This window comes from Nesoenas mayeri (assembly GCF_963082525.1).
Source record: "Nesoenas mayeri genome assembly, chromosome: 11".
Taxonomy (NCBI): domain Eukaryota; kingdom Metazoa; phylum Chordata; class Aves; order Columbiformes; family Columbidae; genus Nesoenas; species Nesoenas mayeri.
The window spans coordinates 8520324-8541214 of NC_137563.1; positions in this window are offsets into that span (position 1 = coordinate 8520324).

Genomic DNA, 20891 nt, shown 5'->3' on the forward strand with positions numbered 1-20891 from the left:
TTGTAAGAGACTTCATCTTGGAAGACGTGGACTGAGTCACTACACAGCAGTCTATGAATTATTTCACTCCTTGGGAACAAGAATTTTGGCATCAATTGTCCAAGATCAATGTCACATTGAGGTGTGAAAGGATTAAGTTGAAAGGCCTAGTTAACACAGACATGGCACCGGTGACAGAATTAAGTGCTAATGATATATAACAAAATGCTATTACATGAAATAGGATCGTTTTCACCCAGTTTTTCGATTTTGTCTGATAGGACTAGTAGAACAAAATGAAAAACTATTCATCAATCAGAGGTCTGGCTAGGTCAGACACTTTGGTCAAACAATGTGAGTAATTCTACCTACCTGCACTATAATTTATTGCAAAATTAATGCTGTAACATGCAAAGCCATTGTCAGATAAAAGTAACTCTTAACCTCAAGAAAAAAAAAGAAAAATTTCTTTATTTCTTTCTCTCTCTTCCCCCCGCCTCCCCCTCAACCTGACAAGATTAAACCTTTTTAATAAGTGGAGGTTTAAGGATGATTCACTTCTAATGCTTGAAAAGAGGACCTTGGGTAGGGTTTGATACACTTTCTCAATCATTGACTAAACCAAGATATATTAAAAAAGGGAACAAAAGAGAGTGCAAGGTATTCATTTTTGTTAAAGTTTGCCTGCTTTATTACAACAGAATGAAATCAAGTCTTAGTGGGAAGAACAAGCTTTGATATACTCTACTTTCTATGAGAGTTTTCAAGACAGTTTATTCTTAACAGATTAAAATACAATAATTCATCAATTCACAGTCTTAATTGCACTGTTATGAGCCAGGGAGATTAATGGCATATTCTTATTTTTAAAATGTTTAAAACTGTAGTTTGTTATAAAAAAGGTCACTTATGTCTGGTGTTTGATTGGCCTTGATTGCTTTTGAAAATTAAATTGTTACATTAACTGTGAAGTAATTTGTAGTTTCTAAAAGCGTTCTAAGGTTTTCATTAAGTATCACACACGCTTACAGGAGAGACCAGAAACTGAGTGGAAACTTTAAAAAACACTCAGTGTGTCCAGAATTCATAGCAGATCCTCACAACCCTCTCTTGTGAACCTTATTATATCCATTCCCCAGTGGGAGAAACTGAGGTGGACAGAAAGGGTCTTTCCTAGAGACTCATAGATATTCTTCCAGCTGCACCCTTTCTTTATTCCTTCCAACACACTGTTCCGCGTTGCAATGTGGAGAGGAGCAAAATCTTGTAAAACTCCAGGGGAACAAGAAAAAGAAAGGGCATCTCTCCCATATCCATCGCTCTTTCTCTTGGTCTACCTCCTGTGTCATTCGAAGGATGTTGAACAGATGAAATTATTTATCTGCTCTCTATTCCACCACTTCATTCTTCCATCTCTTTTTCATATATATAGTGAAACCAATACTAGCAGCTGAAGGTAGGATAACAGGAGGAGGTAGAGTTGTTCATTGCAGAGGATTTGCCCATGTTGTGAACTGTTTCTCTGGGATTGCCTGTACTAGAATAGATTTGGGAGATGGAGCCTCTGAGTAGAATGAATCTGAATAGGAAGCAAAAGAATAAGGAGCAATTGCTGTAAATATGAAGCAACTCCAGATATGTTGCCGCACATCTAGGGTTTCAGATTTTTTTCCTTACAGGTCTATTTACTCTCTATGGTACTCAGACACTATGGTGAAATAGAGCACTTATTGTAGTTTTGTCACATATGTAAACTGATTTTAGGGGAAAAAGAGGTACACTGTAAGACCAGGAGCTAAATCAGAGGTGGTGTTGTAATTGCCAGATAACTTTCTAGGATAAAAGCCATCAAATACAGATTACAATCTGGAACTAATCAATTTGGAAATAATTTGTGATAGTTTTCCATTTCAGTGCAAGTGAGGCAACCATAAACAGTAGCGATGTGGTTTATATCTAAAATAATATCTTCTATAAAAAAATAATAAAATGGAAAAAATATTGAAAGGATATTGTCATTGACAAGTCTTCCTTCCCTGTATTATTTCTTTTGAAACTTACACTCCAGGGTTGCAGACTGCAATATCTGGTGACCTGCGTAAACTTGTATAGCAGCTGGTGTAGGGGTGTGATTCTATTATCTAGGCTTCACATCTTACCTGCTGGGAACTTCCAAGAAATGATGTTATAGTACAAGTAATTCAGTTTTTCTTTTTGTTGTGGCTTTCCTAGAAATATTACGGTGGGGATCTTCAGGCATACAATCTCTACTTGTGCGTGTGTATACATGGAATTCCACCTGAAATATGGTACCTGCAAACACCTGCAGAACTACAAATGGTCTTCATTTTATCTAACTAAGCCTTTATATAATCTAACACCCACATGCTGACTGCAGTTAAAGCTTGCTGCCCAAAAAGCTCATCTGGACCTGTTTAAGAAGACAGGAACACGAGACTTTGAATCGCATCCTTGAACTTTGCAGAGTCTGGATGCAACTTTCAGCAACTGTATCTCTAATAACCTCTTATGGTGATTAAATTTCAGTGATTTAAATGTCATAGGCAAATCTCACCAATTTTTGTCTCTATAGTGGCGCAAATCTCACCAGATTTTGTTGGTATAGTATCGTGATGCAGGTTTCGTGTGTTGCACAGCAGAGCACCGACTGAAAGTCTTCTCCACATTTCCTGGGGCAGTTTAGGGAAGGTGTAAAATCCACCCTGTGCTGCCCCCAACAGGCAGGTAAGAGTACAGGTGTTGAAAACTCCTCTTGGATGTGCTCTGCTGGGTGCCATTCACAGCGCTTAAAAGAACCTGAACTTTGGTCTTTTGCAAGAAGCTTTGCCCATGCAGTCCCCATTGCAGAGTAAGCTTTCTGCTTTTAGGTAATGCCTATTTCATCTGTTGTAAAGATGTGCCTGAAAAAAAGACTGGCATTAGCCACATATCCATAAAAGCCTAGCAACCAAGAGTATTATCTTATTCAGAAGTAGAGCACTTTTAAGGTTCAGAAACATATATAAAAATTGGGTTCTGAAATGGTCATTTTTCCCTTCTGCTATGCCATTATAGCGATCAGCCAAGCTTCTGCAAGGTAAATACTTTTGGAAAATAAGTGGAAATTTGCTGCAAATCAGTCCCTTTTGTGCATGGCCACAGGAGCATGTTGAAATGTTTGGACACTAATACCCATTCATTTTCTTGGCTCCATAAATAAAAGCCGCCAGCTATGTGACGGCCGTGAAATGGTATTCTTCAGGACCCAGCAGGAAGCCCCATCCTTATTACCACTGCAGGGGGCAGGACAGGCCCAAAATAGCAAGACAACTAAATCAAGACATTTTCAATGTCTAACAAAATGACTGTGGTTTAGAGAGAAGCAAAAGGTTGGAAAAAAATTGGGCCGTTTTTATACTTAGCGTAATACCTTTGTTAAAAGAGTTTAGATAAGAAAATAAGATATTAAATTTTTAAAAGTGCATAAACATATTTCTGAATATCTTTTAAAATATGTAAAGATCTTATGGAATCATAAACAGAGCATGCTGCTATCTAAAAGGACATCCCCTTCAAATCATGTTTTCCAAATGGTAGTCCATGGTTCAGAGTAAATAATGTCTTCTGGCAATATTGTTGTGTTTCTTGGTTTTTGATGGGACCAAAGGTTTGAAAAAGACATTCAAAATCTGTCAGTAAGACTGGAAAACTATTTTGCCACACAAAAAATTACAAAACATAAAAATATTTAGAAAGATACAAAGTTTTGGACTAAGCCCTTGATTTTTCTACAGGTTTATTTAATTTTTATGGGCCTCATATACCAGGCCATGTGGTCTGAGATTTTGGCGTGAAAACATATTGAAGGGGCTCAGTCCAAATAAAATCTCTGTTAATCCCATGTGCTGTTTTACATAACTGAACTGTGCTAATCTGGGAAAAGATTAAAGTAGTTTTTAAAACTTAATTCCAGGTAAATGGAGTATTTTAACTGTACAAAGAAAAAATTATGGGATACCACCTTGCTCCAGGGAATCAAAGATTAGTCTGATGAGGTTTTAGTGAATTAGTAGTTCATTGCTGTATTCTAAAACATATGTGGGAGGTCTTAATTTTATTTTACTTTTATTCACTTGTGTTTCTGATTCTAAGTTTTCTTAAGCAAAGTTGAAGTAAGGATATGCCTTACACATCAACTTTTCAGTGAGGTATATGTATGTGTGTATACCTATAAATATATATAAAAATGCACACACATTTTTGGGAATTGAAACAGTTACTCAGAATGTCTCGTTACAGAAAGAAATATTCAGCTTTAGTTTCAAGAGAAAATAAGTATTTTACCTGAACATTAAGTTTCTTTGCACTGCAAAGGAGAAATCACAAAGGTACAATATTTCAGAGGAAAATGGATTCAGTGTATTACTGAGTGTTTCTTGTAGACTAACAAGGGCTTTAGAGAAAATGAAAAGGGGGAACCACAGTGCCAGTCCGTTGCTGTGTCCATCTCCATGTTAGGCTGGAACTTGAGACTAACACCAGGCTTAAACTCCCTGCCATTCAAACTCCTTTATGTTGGCTATCCTAGCTCTGCTCTGGAATAAGCCAGACTGTCCAGGGAAAATTGTACACGTGACAGGAGCGGCTGGTATTTAAGTTCTTTCCCTACAACAACTGCTTTGCTCTGTTTGGCTCAATAAACTCAAGTCTGAAGAATAAGGCAACGCAGCTTGGTCCATGCAACCAAACACACTGCGTGGTAATGTGCAAAGTATTCAGACAAACTTATCCTTATTCTTAGGCATACGCACATACATACTGAGGTAGCTTGTAAAATCAGAACTATGTTATAAATAAGAACCTTCATAATTATAAAAAAATAAGTCTAGTTATTGGTTGTCTTTCCTACAGCAATTGAAAGAAACATCAAGTGCATAATCCTGATGGTATCCAGTAAAGACACAAGCAGGTTCCAAAGGTGTCGTTACACAAGTGAAAACCATTGTAGTCTATTGCCATCCTGTAAAGATCTCTGCATCATTTTGTTTCACCTCCTACCCCTCTGGCACAGGTTTTACAGAACAGGCAAGTTGTGCATCCTGCCTGGTGGTAACCATAAACTTAATCCTTGTGCACACGAGCACAGGCAGCCTCCCGCTTCCCATTACATGAGTAACTTAAGATACACCTTTGGGGCGCTGACAGTGACCCAGATACATAGGGCTGCTTGCTGCCCAGCTGTACAGCTCACCTTCCTGACCTCTTGGTTTAAAACAGCAGAGGATCAACCAGCCTACAAAAGAAACTGTAGCAAAGGATGCACTGGTGTCAGGACTATCATTATCATAATTGACACTACGAAAGTAATTCAAACATTAAGCTTGTAATCTGTGCTGCTGTTTGTATCCACTTCATTTAAAAGTTACAAGAGTAAAATTCATTTGAATCAGTGGAGATTCACCCCCTTACTCATTTACATTTGGCCCGCTCAGTGCATGAAAAAAACCTTGCCAAATTCTCCAAAAGCTTGTATTTGCAAGATGACTTCCAAAATAATTAACCCTGCAAGTAGGATTTAACAAACTTACATTTGATACGTGAAAGGAATAATACCTGAAACATCTTTCTCATGCTCAGCCTTTTATGACTCAGACTTTAATGATTGCAATAAACATTAGCTTACCTAATAAAAACTCCAGTATTTCAGAGCTGGCGCACAGTATGTTAACTGCATCTGGTGTCAACTGGAGCTAATTAATATTTTTATAGGTGTCTTCTATCCACTGTAGTTTAAACGGAAATATTGTGGGGTGCTCACATCAAAGCTGGAGGCAATTGAGAGCCGCTGCTTGCTTTCTAGGCTGAACTTATAGCAAGTAGACCAATTTTTATAGGATTGTAAAAGCTAAATGTGGCTATGGTTCATGCAGAGAAGCACTTTTCCCTGTAGCTTTCACAATTCAGCACTAATGCTCGTGGCTTGTTTGCTATGAGGTAGCTGGAGAGATAGACGGAGGGACAGCGGACAGATAAACTGGCAAATAGCTATGCCTGTACTTAGACAAAGCACACAGTGACCCAAACAAACCACACTTTTTCCCCCCGCCTCCTTCTAAAGGCTTTAAAAATGTGCTCTATCAAGCATTTACTTGTGGTGCAGATAAGATTTATCTAACAAGACTGGGCTAAAATTAAAAAGAAAGATGAAATAGCTCAAGAGGTGCTAATATGTGTTTTGAAGCGTACCAATCGGCCTAGTGCAATGTCACAGCCCTGGGCTACATTTGCAAGTGGTCGAGCATCTCCTTTTTAAAAGGTTAACCTACAAAGAGCACACAAGCCCCTCTCTATGAATATGGGCAAACACCCAGGGAGCTCCACAACAATAAGAAAATAATGACATCAACCTGACCATGCTTAAGTACATAACATGCTGAAGGTTCACGGTTGTGTGGCCTGGAACAATAAAGGAAAAATAAAGAAGCCTGCTTGGTAGGCCCCAGCTGTTATTAGCCATGCTGTGAGATCAAGGGAAGGTATGATATGGGCTGCCATTTCAATTGAGACCAGGTTAATCTCTCAATTTGTGGAAAAGAAAAACTGGAAAGAAAAAAAAAAAAAAAGGAGGAGAGAAAGCAGTCTTCACTCCACAGTGCTACATATGGGACAAATAACAATATCCCTATTTACATAATCTGTCTTTAACCCTTTCCTAATAGAGACTTAATTTCCTAAGAGTCACAAACCGCAGACTTAATTTCCCTGCCCACCAAAATGAAATACCAAACCTCCATTAACCATTTCTCGTTGGTGCTGCCCTCGACTGCGTCTGACATCAAATGCTGCCGACACTGGCGCAGGAGGGACCACTGGCTGCTGCTGGGGGACCAGAATTTGGTATAGGGAGCCATGGATGCCACTGCTTTTCTGCCACTAATCTGTTTCTAGCACTGGGTAAATAATTTAAAATCTGTGCCATCATTTACAGGCATGGAACATGGCAAAGAATACCAAGCACTTTCACCAATACTCTCTATTAATACATTGTGCTTCTTGACCGAAGCACTTTGTAGGTAAAAAATAGTCCGATTTTGTGTGACAGTGTTGTGTGGAGGCAACGTGGTGTCTTGATCTCATAGGTGGGTTTGATGTGCAAGAGTTTGTGCTGATGAGGGTAGAGAGGAAAGTCCAGGATGCTACCAGGTCACCCCCAGACCTCCTGAGGCTCCAGGTCAAGGCAGGATTTCCAGCAGGTCCATTGTGGAAAGCTGCTCTCCTGCAGACTTGGAAAACTGAAATGGTGTATCTTGAAGGGTATAATTTATTAAATAATAGCCTATAAGGACCGCATTGTATTATACCTGGTTTATTTGTAGTTTATTAGGTGTAAGCCAGTCTGTATGCACAGCCTGTGAGGCTCCCTTAGGGAGATGGTTAACTTCTCCTGACTGCTGTCCTCCACGTCAGCCCTCTGGAATAAGGGGAGATTACTCCTTCCCCAAGAGCATCTGAGCATCATCACAGAAGATGAGGCAGGGGAAAAGGGACCCTGCAGCAAGGGCTGAGGCCGAGACGCTGCTGAGGATGGGGAATAGAGAGGACTCGGAGGCAGCGAAGGCACAGTGCTTATGGGGAGCCAGGGGACTGTGCGCAACTTGTCAAAATTTAGAAAGTCACTGAGCTGCCGATCTGAGAGCGAGCCCGAGGGGGAGGACCCACCTCGTACAAACACAGGAGGCAGGGAGAGAATTTTGCTGAGTTTTTTTATTCCATTATCTGTGTTCCTTAATTTTCCAGAGGTTGTTTTAATTTTGAAAAGTTCATTGTTCTTGTGTCTGGTTTCAGAAAAACTGTCTCATGAGTATAGGAAGACAGAGCTGTGCTCTTGGTGCTCTCCCTTTAAGGAAAAAGATGCAGGTGGTGTCACCTCAAAGCTCTGCTGACTCAGCATGGCAAGTATTAAGACTGATTAAAAAATGGTGTTTGTTTTGTTTTGTTTTTTCTCCAGGTACACAGTGATTTGCATGTGTACCAAGCTGAAGCCTGTGATGGGGCAGAAAACAATGTCCCTACAAATCCAGGTGAGCATTATAAAATCAATCACTACACAACCACTTTTTGCTGAGTTACTCCAGTATCCTTTACCATCACAAAAACGTTGACTCATCAGTAGTCAATGTATTTATTATTTTTTCTCACTGTAGGCTTTGCTCTCAGCTGTGCTCATGCCTCAATTTCTGAAGACTTTACATTATAACATTTCATTGTTAATTCATGACTTAATCAGACTTATAACTACTTGAACAACAACAACAAAATGTTTTCCCTGTACATGTAGATTACGTTAATTTTTGTTGAAAAGTTTAAATAAAATGGTGTTTAGAGAACGTGATTAAGACAAAATTTTTTTGACATGTAGAACCAGCTTTAGCCATATTATTATAGAAGATTTTACCGTGAGATAGTAATTTTACACAGAAAGTACTACGTGACTGGTACTTAAAAACTAGCAAGTGTTCTCCACAGCCAAAGAGAAATACTACCCACAATTCTGACACTCTGTAATCCCACTCCATTAATTTTTATTCATATATATGCACGCGTGTGTGTGTATATATATATATATATTAAATAGAGATATGTTGTGATAGTTGCTGGAGATGCGTGTAAGGAAGATGTAAGTATAAAAGATCTGATGAAAATCCTCAAGTTTATATCTGTTTATTCACTTCTGTTCTGTATATCAACTTCTAAAATTAGTTTATGAAAGTACTCCAGCAGAGCGTTTACTTAGGAATGGCAATGGAGGAAGCACTAATTCTAGAACTGATTCTGAAAATCAACTTACTGACACAAATGTGCCTGTTGACCAAGGAAGGAATATCAAACCTGGTTCCTGTAGGATTCCTGGACAGGTGTAGTTTTATATTATTAGTGTAACCATCATGCTTATATTACTACTTTTTTGAAGACTATGTATTTTGAGAAAATCCTGTTGGTGATATGAAGTGTTGCAGAGAAGGCAGCATATTGATAGGCTTGTAACGTTCTTTGCATCTTCTAACTATAATAATACATATTTTTTACCAATGGCCTTCTGTTACAAAGTGGAGATGGGCACCATTTGCTCAAACCATTAATGGTGGCCAACTCTTCTCCATGAAAGATTTTGGTGGAGATTCTTTAGCATATTCATTTTGCCTGAGATTAGGGACTCTATTAGAATCTAAAATTCTTTGTAGTACATTCAAAGAGAAGTTTCCTTTTGTGTATATTTACTGTTGTATTATTTTTGTGTGTGTGATTTAAATATTATACCAAAGTACAAAGGACTTGAAGCAGCTGTTCGGCTCCATTTGTTTTTCAGTATTGGATTAATTCATTAACAACATATTCCTGAAACTGTAAGGCCAAAGTGGTCAAATATTGGAGAGTTGTTAAAACCAAAATCTTCTCCTTGGGCTCCTCAGTACTCCTTTTTCAGAACTATTCAACCTTTGTACTAGATCTTCCTTCTCAAGCAAATGTATTTACCTGCTTTTCTCTATGGGCTCAGTAGCTCCCTCCTTCACTTAATTGACAGAATCAACTCAATCTTTGCCAGATACACGCAACACCTTGAGGAAAGACTGAGCATCTGTCCTTTGAGCTGTATGTGGTCTGTGGTTGCTTTCCCTCCAGTGCCCATTTTGTCTGTTCTTCAGAACTTTAAATTCAGTGCTTTCAGACTATAATGAAAAACTTCCAGATGTAGAGTCTAAATTATCATTCTATATGTTATCAGCAGGGAACATCGTGGAGTTCTAGTGCTTGAATGAGCACTGTGTGTTAACCGTAATGTAAAATATATAGCAGTAACAGGGAGATCACATCCCAATTAACCATGATATTCTTGCACAGATAAAACTAAATCTATAACCTACTTCTTTTCTACTTGCTGACTCTTGAAGCAAGAAGATGTGGTCCCAAACGGTGCCATAGAAATATATGGCATGGCTTCCTTTACATTTTTAATGTAAGGAGTAAGTTCTGGACCTTTCTTCTAAATGTATGTACAGGGAATCATTAGAAAATATTTTTGTCTTGTTGGCAAATAGTTGCTAGTACACACTAAATCATACCTTGTTTTATTCACGCAGCACTTAGCAGCATTGCAACCAGGTGTTAAATAATAATAGAGTTACATCAAATTGCTTGGTGGTTCAATTGGGAGAAGAATCCAAAAGTTCAGATACTTATCTGGACCCTTCCAAACTGTGCTGGTCTGGAAACTGAACTGAAAATACATCACTGGAAAAGCTGCTTTGTACAGCAGCCCCCCCTTTTTTTTCTGTTTTGTAAGGTACCTTAAGGTATAGAAGTCTGAGTACCTGCAAATAATTATATGGTGTGTTATCTATTCAAAGGAATGTATGAAGCCAAGGACTCAGGACTCGCTGATTTCTGATACTGAATTGGTTTGTGTTTCCTGTTCCCATTACAATGAGGAGAATGAAGAGGAAAATAATCAGCAAAGTAGCCTTTAAAAAAAATCTATCAGAAGCTAAGATATCATATCTTATTGTTTTTAATAGTTTCTTAAATTCATTCTAACTTCAGTAAATCAATTCTTACATTTTTTTTTAATGATTCTGAGCTCTCCATGTATGCAAATATATTATTTGAAAGGACAGTAAACTGAAAAGAGAGTAAATTAAATTTTGGCAAGCACAGTGTTTTATTGACAGTGACAAACAGGCTTTTATCTATCATTTCTGTACCTATGAAGCCTTTGGCTGCATTTGAAGACAAAAGTTCTGGCTTTTCTGAACTCATGAAAATTAAAGTTCTGTCAGTAGAACACCCCGAATACTTCCTCGCTGGTGAAATCCAGCACCTAAAGACACCAATTGCCCCGCAAGTGTGTTCAGAACAGAAACCAGCCCTACTCATTGCTGCCCCTGTGGTCTTCAGTCTGTGTTTTCTCGTAATGAAGCTGTGTTCACAAGCAATAGTGCTACCACATTGAAATCCTCAGCCTATGGCTTTTCAGAGGAAATTTCGCTGGTGCAAGATTTCAATCTAAAGCACCTTGTTTATATATATTGCCATTGAATTTGTTCCCAGAATAGATGATATATTTCTCGTTTCCCTGTGGGAAAGATGACTGTTGTAGAGGTGAGAATATGGTGATCATTTTTCTGTCCTCATTTTCTCTTTGGACTTTATGTAAAAATAAGATACCATTGGTGCTGTGGACAAGTGTGAGACCACCAGCTAATTTTGCATAGCCCACTGAACAGTTAGATGGGAATTGCTCTTCAGGGTGTTCTCTTTGACAATAAACAGAAGCCTCAAGTCTGTGTTTGGCTGCAGTTCAAAAAAATTCCTAAGGAATCCTACACACTTATGTATATGAATACAAGCAACTGCACATTCCCATACAGTAAGATTGCAACCACAGTTATTAACATTTTAAAATGAGTAAATGCAAATAAAATGACTGGGTACTACATGTTACGTTAAGATCAGCTATATGAAAAGCAAAAGGATTAAAAGTTAATTTCATCCCTTTTAATTCAAGGGACATATAAATGGCATTCTGGGTAGAGTCAACTCCTCTTTTATCAGTCCTTTGATGCTGCTTTCTCACTGATTCAGTTGTTCAAATGCTACCTACATAATAAAATCCTGAGTTAATTTACTAAGATTTTACACCAGTGCAAATGAAAGAAGGGAAAGTGCTAAACAAGGCAATTAGCACTCTGTTTAGCGCACTCCCAAAATAAATGTAGGCAATTTACAATTTGGCAAATGGCACTCTATCCGGATCCAAGTCATTTCAGCCTAAGGGGCTGGTGCAGTTCATTAGGGGTGAAGGGAAAGGGTCTTTGTTTTGCTTTGCTTTTTAACTATATGTATATATACACACACATCCAAATACACACGTTGCTATTAAGGCCCACCCCATTTTATAGTACAGCAACAGATGTGACCCCTCCTGGGGTTATTAGGATTTCTGGTGGAAAAATGTCAAGCTCTGTCCTCACACTGTCCACATCAATGACCTCATTTATGGTGATAAGGCTCTTTCCAAAGTGAGGGATTCCAAAACTGGCAACTCACTGATAACCTCCCTCCTTTGTGGCTTTCTTGCCATGATGGTTTTCTGTGTACTTACATGTTTATCACTGGAGCTGTTCAGATCAGATCCATGAACCTGGGAATGTCCTGAGTGAAATGATAAGATAAAGCACTCTGCAACTACAACTGACTGTCTTTTTAATTGACAGGAAGACTGCACTATGACTTCCATGTTTATTCTTGTAAGCTCCTTATTAATGCAAAAATAATAGCTGTTATTAATGCAGAATCACAGCCAGCATTAATATTTAAGATGTAAGAATGAAGGAGGTTAAATACATGTTTATATTAGTTTTAAACAAAGAGCTTTGCAAAACAGTTAAGGCAAGTAATGATGACCATATTCACAGAGAGTGTATGTGGTGTGAAATACCTGTTATGTTCTGGGGTTTAAATACATAGTTTTAGTGGGATAAAGGTCTTTGATTAGTCTCCCACTTTGTCATGCCATTGTCACTCTGAATTGCTACTGCTTCTTGCAAAAGAGAGTACAGATTAAGATTCTAAACAAAATATGTAATATATGATGATATTAACACGGCTTTCTTTTTTGTTTATTCAGTCTGTAGAGCTCTTTTATATGATAGATCATAAGGTAAAAGCATTCTTTTGTGCCCTCTAGCTGCTGGTTGCACAAATGAAAGAGAGAGGGAGAAAACAACCCTGTGATTATTAAATTCTCCTCATCTTTAGGGTTAAGTACCCTGGCTAATAAAGATCTCTCATGAGGATAAAGTTTCTTTCTTGGCAATGTCACATCCGTTTAAGTAAAAATGATTAGGATGCTTTCAGATATTCAAGCGGTTACCTTTACATAAAGCATCTACACTAATTCTTCATATTGTTTTTATCCTCTGAGAAAGCCTGACATTGCATTTCTTGGTTAAGCAAACCTCCCATTGAGAGGAGGCTGTGGGATTGGGCCCTTTTGTGCTGTAGAAATCTCTCTCTGTTTTGCAAGAAGGGGAAAAAAAATCCTTATGTTAATGTAAAAAAGCAAGAATTATTTCATATCATTAAACACGCTATTTCAGACTGTCACAATTTAGCCTGATCTTGTGTTGAGCAATCATTAAGTCCTTTGATTTCAAACTCGGTTTTGTTAGCATCACCTTTGCTGCTGATCATTGTACCCTCATATTGCAAACTGTTACATTCTATTTGCTAGGTTATTCTACTGATACATTTCTCAACACAAATAATTAAGTTTCTGCATTGTTTCAGTTTATAAATAATGACTAGTTGTTTGTGGGGTTTGTTTTTGTTTGTTTTTTCTTAAGCTGTTCTTTGAACATCCTCATCATCCAACACCTATTGTACATGCTTAAAGTCTTTGGAAAAGATTATGGACCAAAACACCACTGGTCTTCTCTCTGGATTCTGTTTGGGTATGTGTAAATTTGGGTTTACACAGGCTTAATTCTTAGCAAAAAGGAAATAGTTTCAACAGTAAAAAGAACTTAATAACTTGTAGGCACAGTTCAGCACTGGCATGGGTTGCCAATGGAGGTGTAGAGTCTCTGCTGCTGGATATTTTCAACAAGAGGTCAGACAAACACATGTCAGGAATAGCTCGGGTATCTGATCCTGCCTTGCGGCAGGTTTGCAATCTAGATGATCTCTCTGAGTCCTTTTCACCTAAGTATTTTTATGATTCAGTGCTCCTGCACTTTGCAGGTGAAACTGCAAATGCCTGAATTGCATTGCCATGGGTAGAGCCCTTCCTTCCTCTCACAGCTCTGCCCATGTTTTGGAGACAGTGATTGATCCTGATGTCCATCCCCGCCCATGCCGTGGAAGACAAGAAGGTTTGTCAGCTTCCAGGTGGCTGTCAGCAGCCTGTTCTCATCAGCCAGAAGTTGTTTGTATACATATATATATATATCTTTTCACCCCTGCTCACCATCTATTTAGGTGGGCATTTTCCTTCTCATAGGTGAAACTTAAATAATACAAAATGAAGAAGTCTTTGCTGAACTGTACGTAATACAGTAACATTCAAAACACATCTGACTCTTATTCATATCTCAGAAATGAAAAGGAAAAATCCCTTTCTCTCAGCATCAAACATTAGATGTTATATTTTTCTTAATTCCTTGTTATTTCATCAAAGTTGGAGTATAGAGGAATATCTGTGATTTGTCTTTGTCCTTGTAATACATATGCATCTTTTCTATTCCTGTCTACAGACTAAATAACTCTAGGAAAGGACCATGCAAGATAAAAAGGAGGAGCGTAACTTCTGAAGAAACAGTTTTGCTCTGCTTTGGATTTTCCCAATATCATCAGTTCTTTGTTTTGAATACATTTTTTTTTCTCTGTTAAGGGAAGAAGAAATATACCCCAAGCCAGTCTTGTGTTACAGCTTCTTTACCTTTGTCTGCCTAACTCAGCTGGTATTTAATTGGTCAGCAATGGGAGGGAAGTCTCCTTTGAGGTAATGAATATTGACTGTTTATGTTGAAATGTCACTGTGAAAAGAAAGCCCAGCACCAAAGAGGCGGAACTCAGTGTGAGAGTTTCAGACACAAAGGAGACACCAGCAAAGCACAGGCATTGAAAAGCAAAGCAGCTGAAATTCAAAGAAAAGATGAAACAGAAATGGTCTACATGTGTGGGAATTTTAAGCTGCCAATTGACAGGTGAAAAAGTCATTATTCCACCTGTTAGAACTAAGCGTAATTGCTTGTTTTTCCTAAAATAACACAGAGACTCATAATTTTTCTTAACTGAAAATTCATTGAAACTTACTTACAAATACTTTACTTTTTCTTTCAAGGTAAGTGGATTAAACTCATTAGCCAATTTCTCTACCTCAGACATGTCAGAAAGAAGACACTGCATTTTCTTCATTTTATCGGGTATTAGATAAATCAAATCTTCTATTCGACCACCTTTTTTCATAAAGAAGCTTTAATAGCAACTTTAAAGTTCGCCACACAAGTTTAACGTCCATTCTATAACACTCATTGATTTAGAATGAATAAAGGCTGGTGTGCAGCACCCAATGAATCCACTGCGTGATGTTCAGCCTGGAAGATTTCACTGGTGCATAAAAGCTGTTCTTTGTTTCCAGTTGCGTGAAAAGCGCTTGTGTGAGGTTCTGATGTATTTTAAGCAGTTTCTTATCTAGATGGCATGGAGAAGCCAACCAGCATATTTCTGGGCTCCATAACTGGGTTTTGATTCTTGAATTCATTGTTCTTTCATCTCTGTCATTTTTTTGTGGTGATCTCTAGGGAACTCTGCTGAATAGTTTTTGCAAGTTGACCCATTGCTACAGAATATAACCCCAAATTGTTCCATTTTGCTCATCTGAGTCCTTCAGTATTAAGATTTGATGCACAATGATTTTTTTAAAATTATTTTTAAAGTAAACACTAGCTTTATTTTGGGTAAAATTTGCTGTGATATAGTTTAATTTATGTATTATCTTCTAAGGACCTTTAGGAATTTCAGTAAGGGATAATGTTTCAGTCATAAATAATGTTTCTAAAAATAATAGGTCTTCTTTTTAGATCCCCTCATATTTGATTTTATATTCTGTATTAGGAAGTTCCACTAAGCATCTTCGGGAAAGCAAGAAGAAATAAGGAAAAGCTCTTACAAGTCAGTGTGTCTAAAACAAACTATATTGCAACCACATTCTGATTTTTCCTGTGAAAAAAAGTGCTCAAAAATTTAAACGGTGTCAAATGTACCTTGATATTAAAAATAATAGTTTTTTTCAAGCAGATGGGAAGATTACATGAATGGTGCAAATATTCCTTCAGAAATCTGACTCTTTATTTTCAAATCTTCACTTTAAATAGTCATGTGGTGTTTTCAAAATGTTCCTTGAATCAGACAAGCATTTGAATCCAGTAGGCTTTTGTGGTTTATTTTCTCGTAGTGAATCTTTAAACAATTTCTGCATTAGCTTCAATCTGGGCCCATTCACATAATGTGTCCACCTGGGACATCCTGCAATCCTGTAAACAGTGGGCTGCTGTCAATAGGAAAGTACACCAGGACCTGGACTGCAAACAAAACGTTACCAAATGAACTAAATGTGTAAGAAACATCTGCAAAGTGCCATTTCTATGCAGTCAGCAAAGGCTTTGAAAGGTGACGCTTTCCACAGCCTCAATGAGAGGACGGCCATGTCCCACAGCACTGACCATGGGCAGGCAGCATGTTTTGGGTTTGGTTTTTGGATTGATTCATTGTTTGTTTGTTTGTTTTCCTTTCCCCAGAAACTTTCAGTGGCTTCAGGGAACTTTCTGTATGTCTGAAGGGTAAGCTGCTTTCCACTTGCACTGAGAATCAGCCCTCACATTACTTGAGCCTCCTAATTGGCTGTCTTGTGCATTAAAAAAAATATATGGATATACTTGGGGAATGATCCAATTTAATAGCAAATATAAAGTATTTTTAACATCGGAAATGGTGGAGCTAAACTTATGAACTAGATACTTCTGCATTAATTCTACAGCTTGGAGCAATGAATGGGATACACTAACATTTAATATCCTTCCTTTGCTACTTATTTGTTCTCCTTCAAAAAAGAAAGAAAAAAAATAGGTGCTTATTTTCTTATTTTTTAAAATATTTGAACATTAAGGTCCTCAAAACACTGATCTCTCCAGTGAAGGTTTATTTCATATCTTGCTGTGTGGTTCCAAAATACTTGGATTTAGACTGCTCTTACTTTGTTTTGATTGTGCATCTCTACACAAACAGAAGATAACATTTTTAGTCACAATTGGGTGTTATGTTTGAACTCTAACCTGTGACATTCACCTAGCTCGATCTAACAAGCTTTGTGTTCCCTGTCCAGATGAAGAGTGATACTTCTTCATTAGCAAGATCAGTTTCACCTTTAAAAACCCTTTGCTTCCCGTTTGCATTAAGCCAGATTGAGATGTCTTGGGTCATGATGACATTTCAGGAGGATTCAGAAGCAAAAGAGGGAGTCATTACATCCGCAGTTCACCTGCAAAGAAGATGTCATTAAAAGAGGAAGCAAAATGAACCCCTGTCAACTTGCTAGGGCCCAAAAGGTAATTCTGCCATCATATATGGAGCAGAGTATGATACAGAATCCTATTATTACTGACACCAGATAACTTGCTGGTGTAAAAGGTTCTCTTTTCCAGAAAAGTTCAGGTGATACTGAATTTATTAACGTGTCAGTTTGAGGAGACGTGATGTCACTTCTGTTGTCTGCAGGGATGAAAACTGGAGTGTCCTTGCTCCTGTCAACACACTATCAGCTTAATTTCTTTTACTGTGCACCTTGTTGCCATCTGTGGAGGGGAAAGCAAGGGACAAGAGTGAAGTGTCAGAGTAGATGCCTTTTAAAAAAGAACTACTAATATTTGATATTGATCATTTTAACCTGCCTTTTTCCAAAACACACATTTATTACACTAATGTTTCTGGTGAGTGGTTTGCCTGATCCCACCAGGATCTTACTCATATGACTTGAAGCTTTACCTGATCATGTAGATTTACAGAAAATGGATTTTGTTATTTTCTAATATTCCTCATTCAGAAAATATACAGATTATTTTCTTTTCTACTTGATATAAAATCTAGCAACTACATTCCACTCCAGTGTGATTGGAAAGATAGTTTAAGACTACAAAGGTATGTGATACAGTTATGCAGAAATACTGATAGAATCACATCTGGTGGTACTGACTGAGAGTGGGAAAAATTCCAAGCCATGTACATTATTTCATAAGGTGGCTTTGGCTTTTTGAAACTAAAACCGGTATCAACTTGAAAGCTCCTGGTTGTAGAAACAAGGTAAAATGTTTGCTTGGTTTTAACAAATAGATGAATAACTTTTCAGTTGTATTGCATAAGAATATTTTCATCATAAAAGCATTTTCTCTGCCTTCTCTATCTAGAGATACAGAGTAACTGAAGAACAAATATGAACACTTTTAATGAAAGTGGTATTACTAAACCACAACGTTTTCCAGGCGAAAAACATTTTGCCTTGCCCACTGAATGCAGTCTGGAATTTTTGTATGAACATTGTAGTAACAGGAAATATTTTCTTTCAGTTCTAAGGTGTCACATGCTGATTCTGTGCAACACATTTCAATCTGGGTATTATAACAACTCATCTGAAACTGATCTTAATGGATTTTTGAACTGCTAATATTTCAGATTTGAACTACATGTACTTCAATTGATGATCTGAGCATTCCACAAATACCAGAACTAGCATGTTTACTGCCCTGCAGTTGATTGATATCTCCTAATGAAGAAAGCACCTGGAAAAATGATAAAGGAAAGTTACTAATTGGTTTAACTTAGGTCAGCCACTTCATATTTTATAAATGAGGAAACTTTTAAGGAATTGCTGCTGGAAGCCATCTGCTAACAAATAAAATGAATGATAATCATCAGGTTCCACTTGCCGTTTACACAAAGTATCATCAGAGAAAAAAATACAGCTGCTGGCATCAAAGTAAGAGCAACGTAGGAACTCAAATTCAAAGTCCCTAATAATCATCTTTGTATTATAAAGTGTTAATCAGTTTGGTATACACAAACCTGTCAGCAGTTCTGGAGAGAGACTACTTGTGGTCACTTTTAAGAGCTACCAGTAGAATTTACAATAGCAAATTATGATTTATTATTCCTTCCAGGACATCCGATGTTTCTGTTCCCAATTCTCCTTCCCTCCCCATCAACTCTTTTCCAGCTAAGACTGTGTCGGGCTGGGAAATATCCAAGATGTGTGTATTTCTCTTGTATCGTGAATAATTTTGCAAGTCATTAAACCTTTGTTTCTTGTCTTTTCTAACCTCTTTAGTAACCTATCTAAACAACTCTCAAAGGAAAATGAGTCAATCAGGAAAGAGGCTGCCAGAGTGGCAAAAAGACACAGATAATATAAAATGGAAAAGCTTTCACTTCAGGAATGCAAGTACCTCTTTGGGCCTCACCCCTTTAAAGACACGCACTATGTTTTACTTTATTGCTTCTGCTTGTGCGATTCTATCGAATCTGAAAGGCTACTAGTGCATAAAATTAAGCACGCTGAAGAATGGGGGAGTACTTTGAGCTACATTTTAATATGAAGAATGCTACGTAAGCATAACAGTACAAGATTCTTCTTAGTTTGTAACTTCTAAATAAAGACCTGAAGAGAATCTGCATGCTGTTTTGTACAAGTAAATGCCAGAAACCACATCTTTCTATAATAAGGGCCCATATTGTTTTCCATGTTGGCATGGCAGTCCTGAGAAAATTAATTCTCTTTCATCATGAAGACATACTTTCTTCCTGTGCCATTAGTACTTTGGTTGTGTTGTGTGCAGCAGGTGTAATTTACTCGGGACCATTTTGAACAACTCAGTTTAAGCAATGCTGGGTGTTTTGTCAGGGTGACAAAGGGGAATTACATTGCACCTATATACAGTAGACAATGTGTGGACAACCTGTAATATTCTCTGTGGGTAAAGTTTAGTTCTGGGCAGAAAGCCAATAAAAGGCTCATGCACCACTTAAGTCCCACTTAAACCCTATTTTGAAGGCTTAATAGTACATAGGCCATGTTCTGGCCTCTTGCCCAGGAGTGAATTTTACCACATTAGCGTCCCCTCTCTCTGCATGCAAAGGGGGCAAAAGGGCAAAGCTTTTGTGCTGGGCAGTGAACTGATTTCTGGAAAACAACACTGGTCTCCTCAACTCTAAAGGAAACAACAAAACCGTTGAACACCCCCCATCCTGGTTTGTGGCTGATCCACCCTCCCTTACATAGCGAGGGGTTACATTGTGCCATAGAGCCAGGAATCTGCCTCGCAACTGACACATGGCTGGTGCTGAAATTTCTCTCTGTGGCTGTCCTGCATTGTTAAAGATCTTCAGCTGTCCTTTTCCAAGCTTGGATTATTTTTACCTCAGTGGTGATCATTAAGAGAACTAGAAATTTTTATCTCTGTCATTTCAAAGATTTCTGAGATCATGTAGTCATAGGAAAATGGCTGATGGCTTTAAACTGAAAGAGGGTAGATTTAGTTTAGATATGAGGAAAAAATTCTTCCCAATGAGAGTGGTGAGGCCCTGGAACAGGCTGCCCAGAGAAGCTGTGGATGCCCCATCCCTGGAAGTGTTCAAGGTGAGGTTGGACAGGGATCTGAGCAACCTGGTCTAGTGGAAGGTGTCCCTGCCCACGGCAGAGGGTTGGAAATAGATGATCCTTAAAGTCCTTTCCAACCCAAACCATTCTATGATTCCATGATTATGAGATGAGGCTTTTTGTGAATGGATCCCAACCCATGCGGATTAAGTAGACTGGAAATCTTATTTCCTGATCAAATTTTCTAAAAGTGCATTTCTTTTCTAATTAGCAAGCAGAACATGTAACACAGTAAGTATACAATTCCATTTAATAATTGTTTTATCTTTATTTTTAAAACAGAACACTTTAATGATTTACTTAGAATATCTTTTAGACATCATTTAAAAGACAGAAGCTTATGCCCATTAAAAACATAACTCCTCTCTGAAAACTGACCTTGTGTCACCAAGATACTTGCAAGGTTCTAAAAATATTTTGACACATTTTAGTTTTCAATCGTTAAGAAGGGGTTTTTTGGTACATATTCATATTGTGTCTTCATTTCCAGAATTGTTTTTAATTAAAAAAAGACTGTTTTGTTACAGTGGACGATTTCAACCCACAAAATATCCTATTGTGCTTGCTATCAAAACAAACAGGTGCACACAGCAGTGTGCACGGTATGCAGTGCAATTGAGCAAACAGTTTATATAAAGATTTAAGC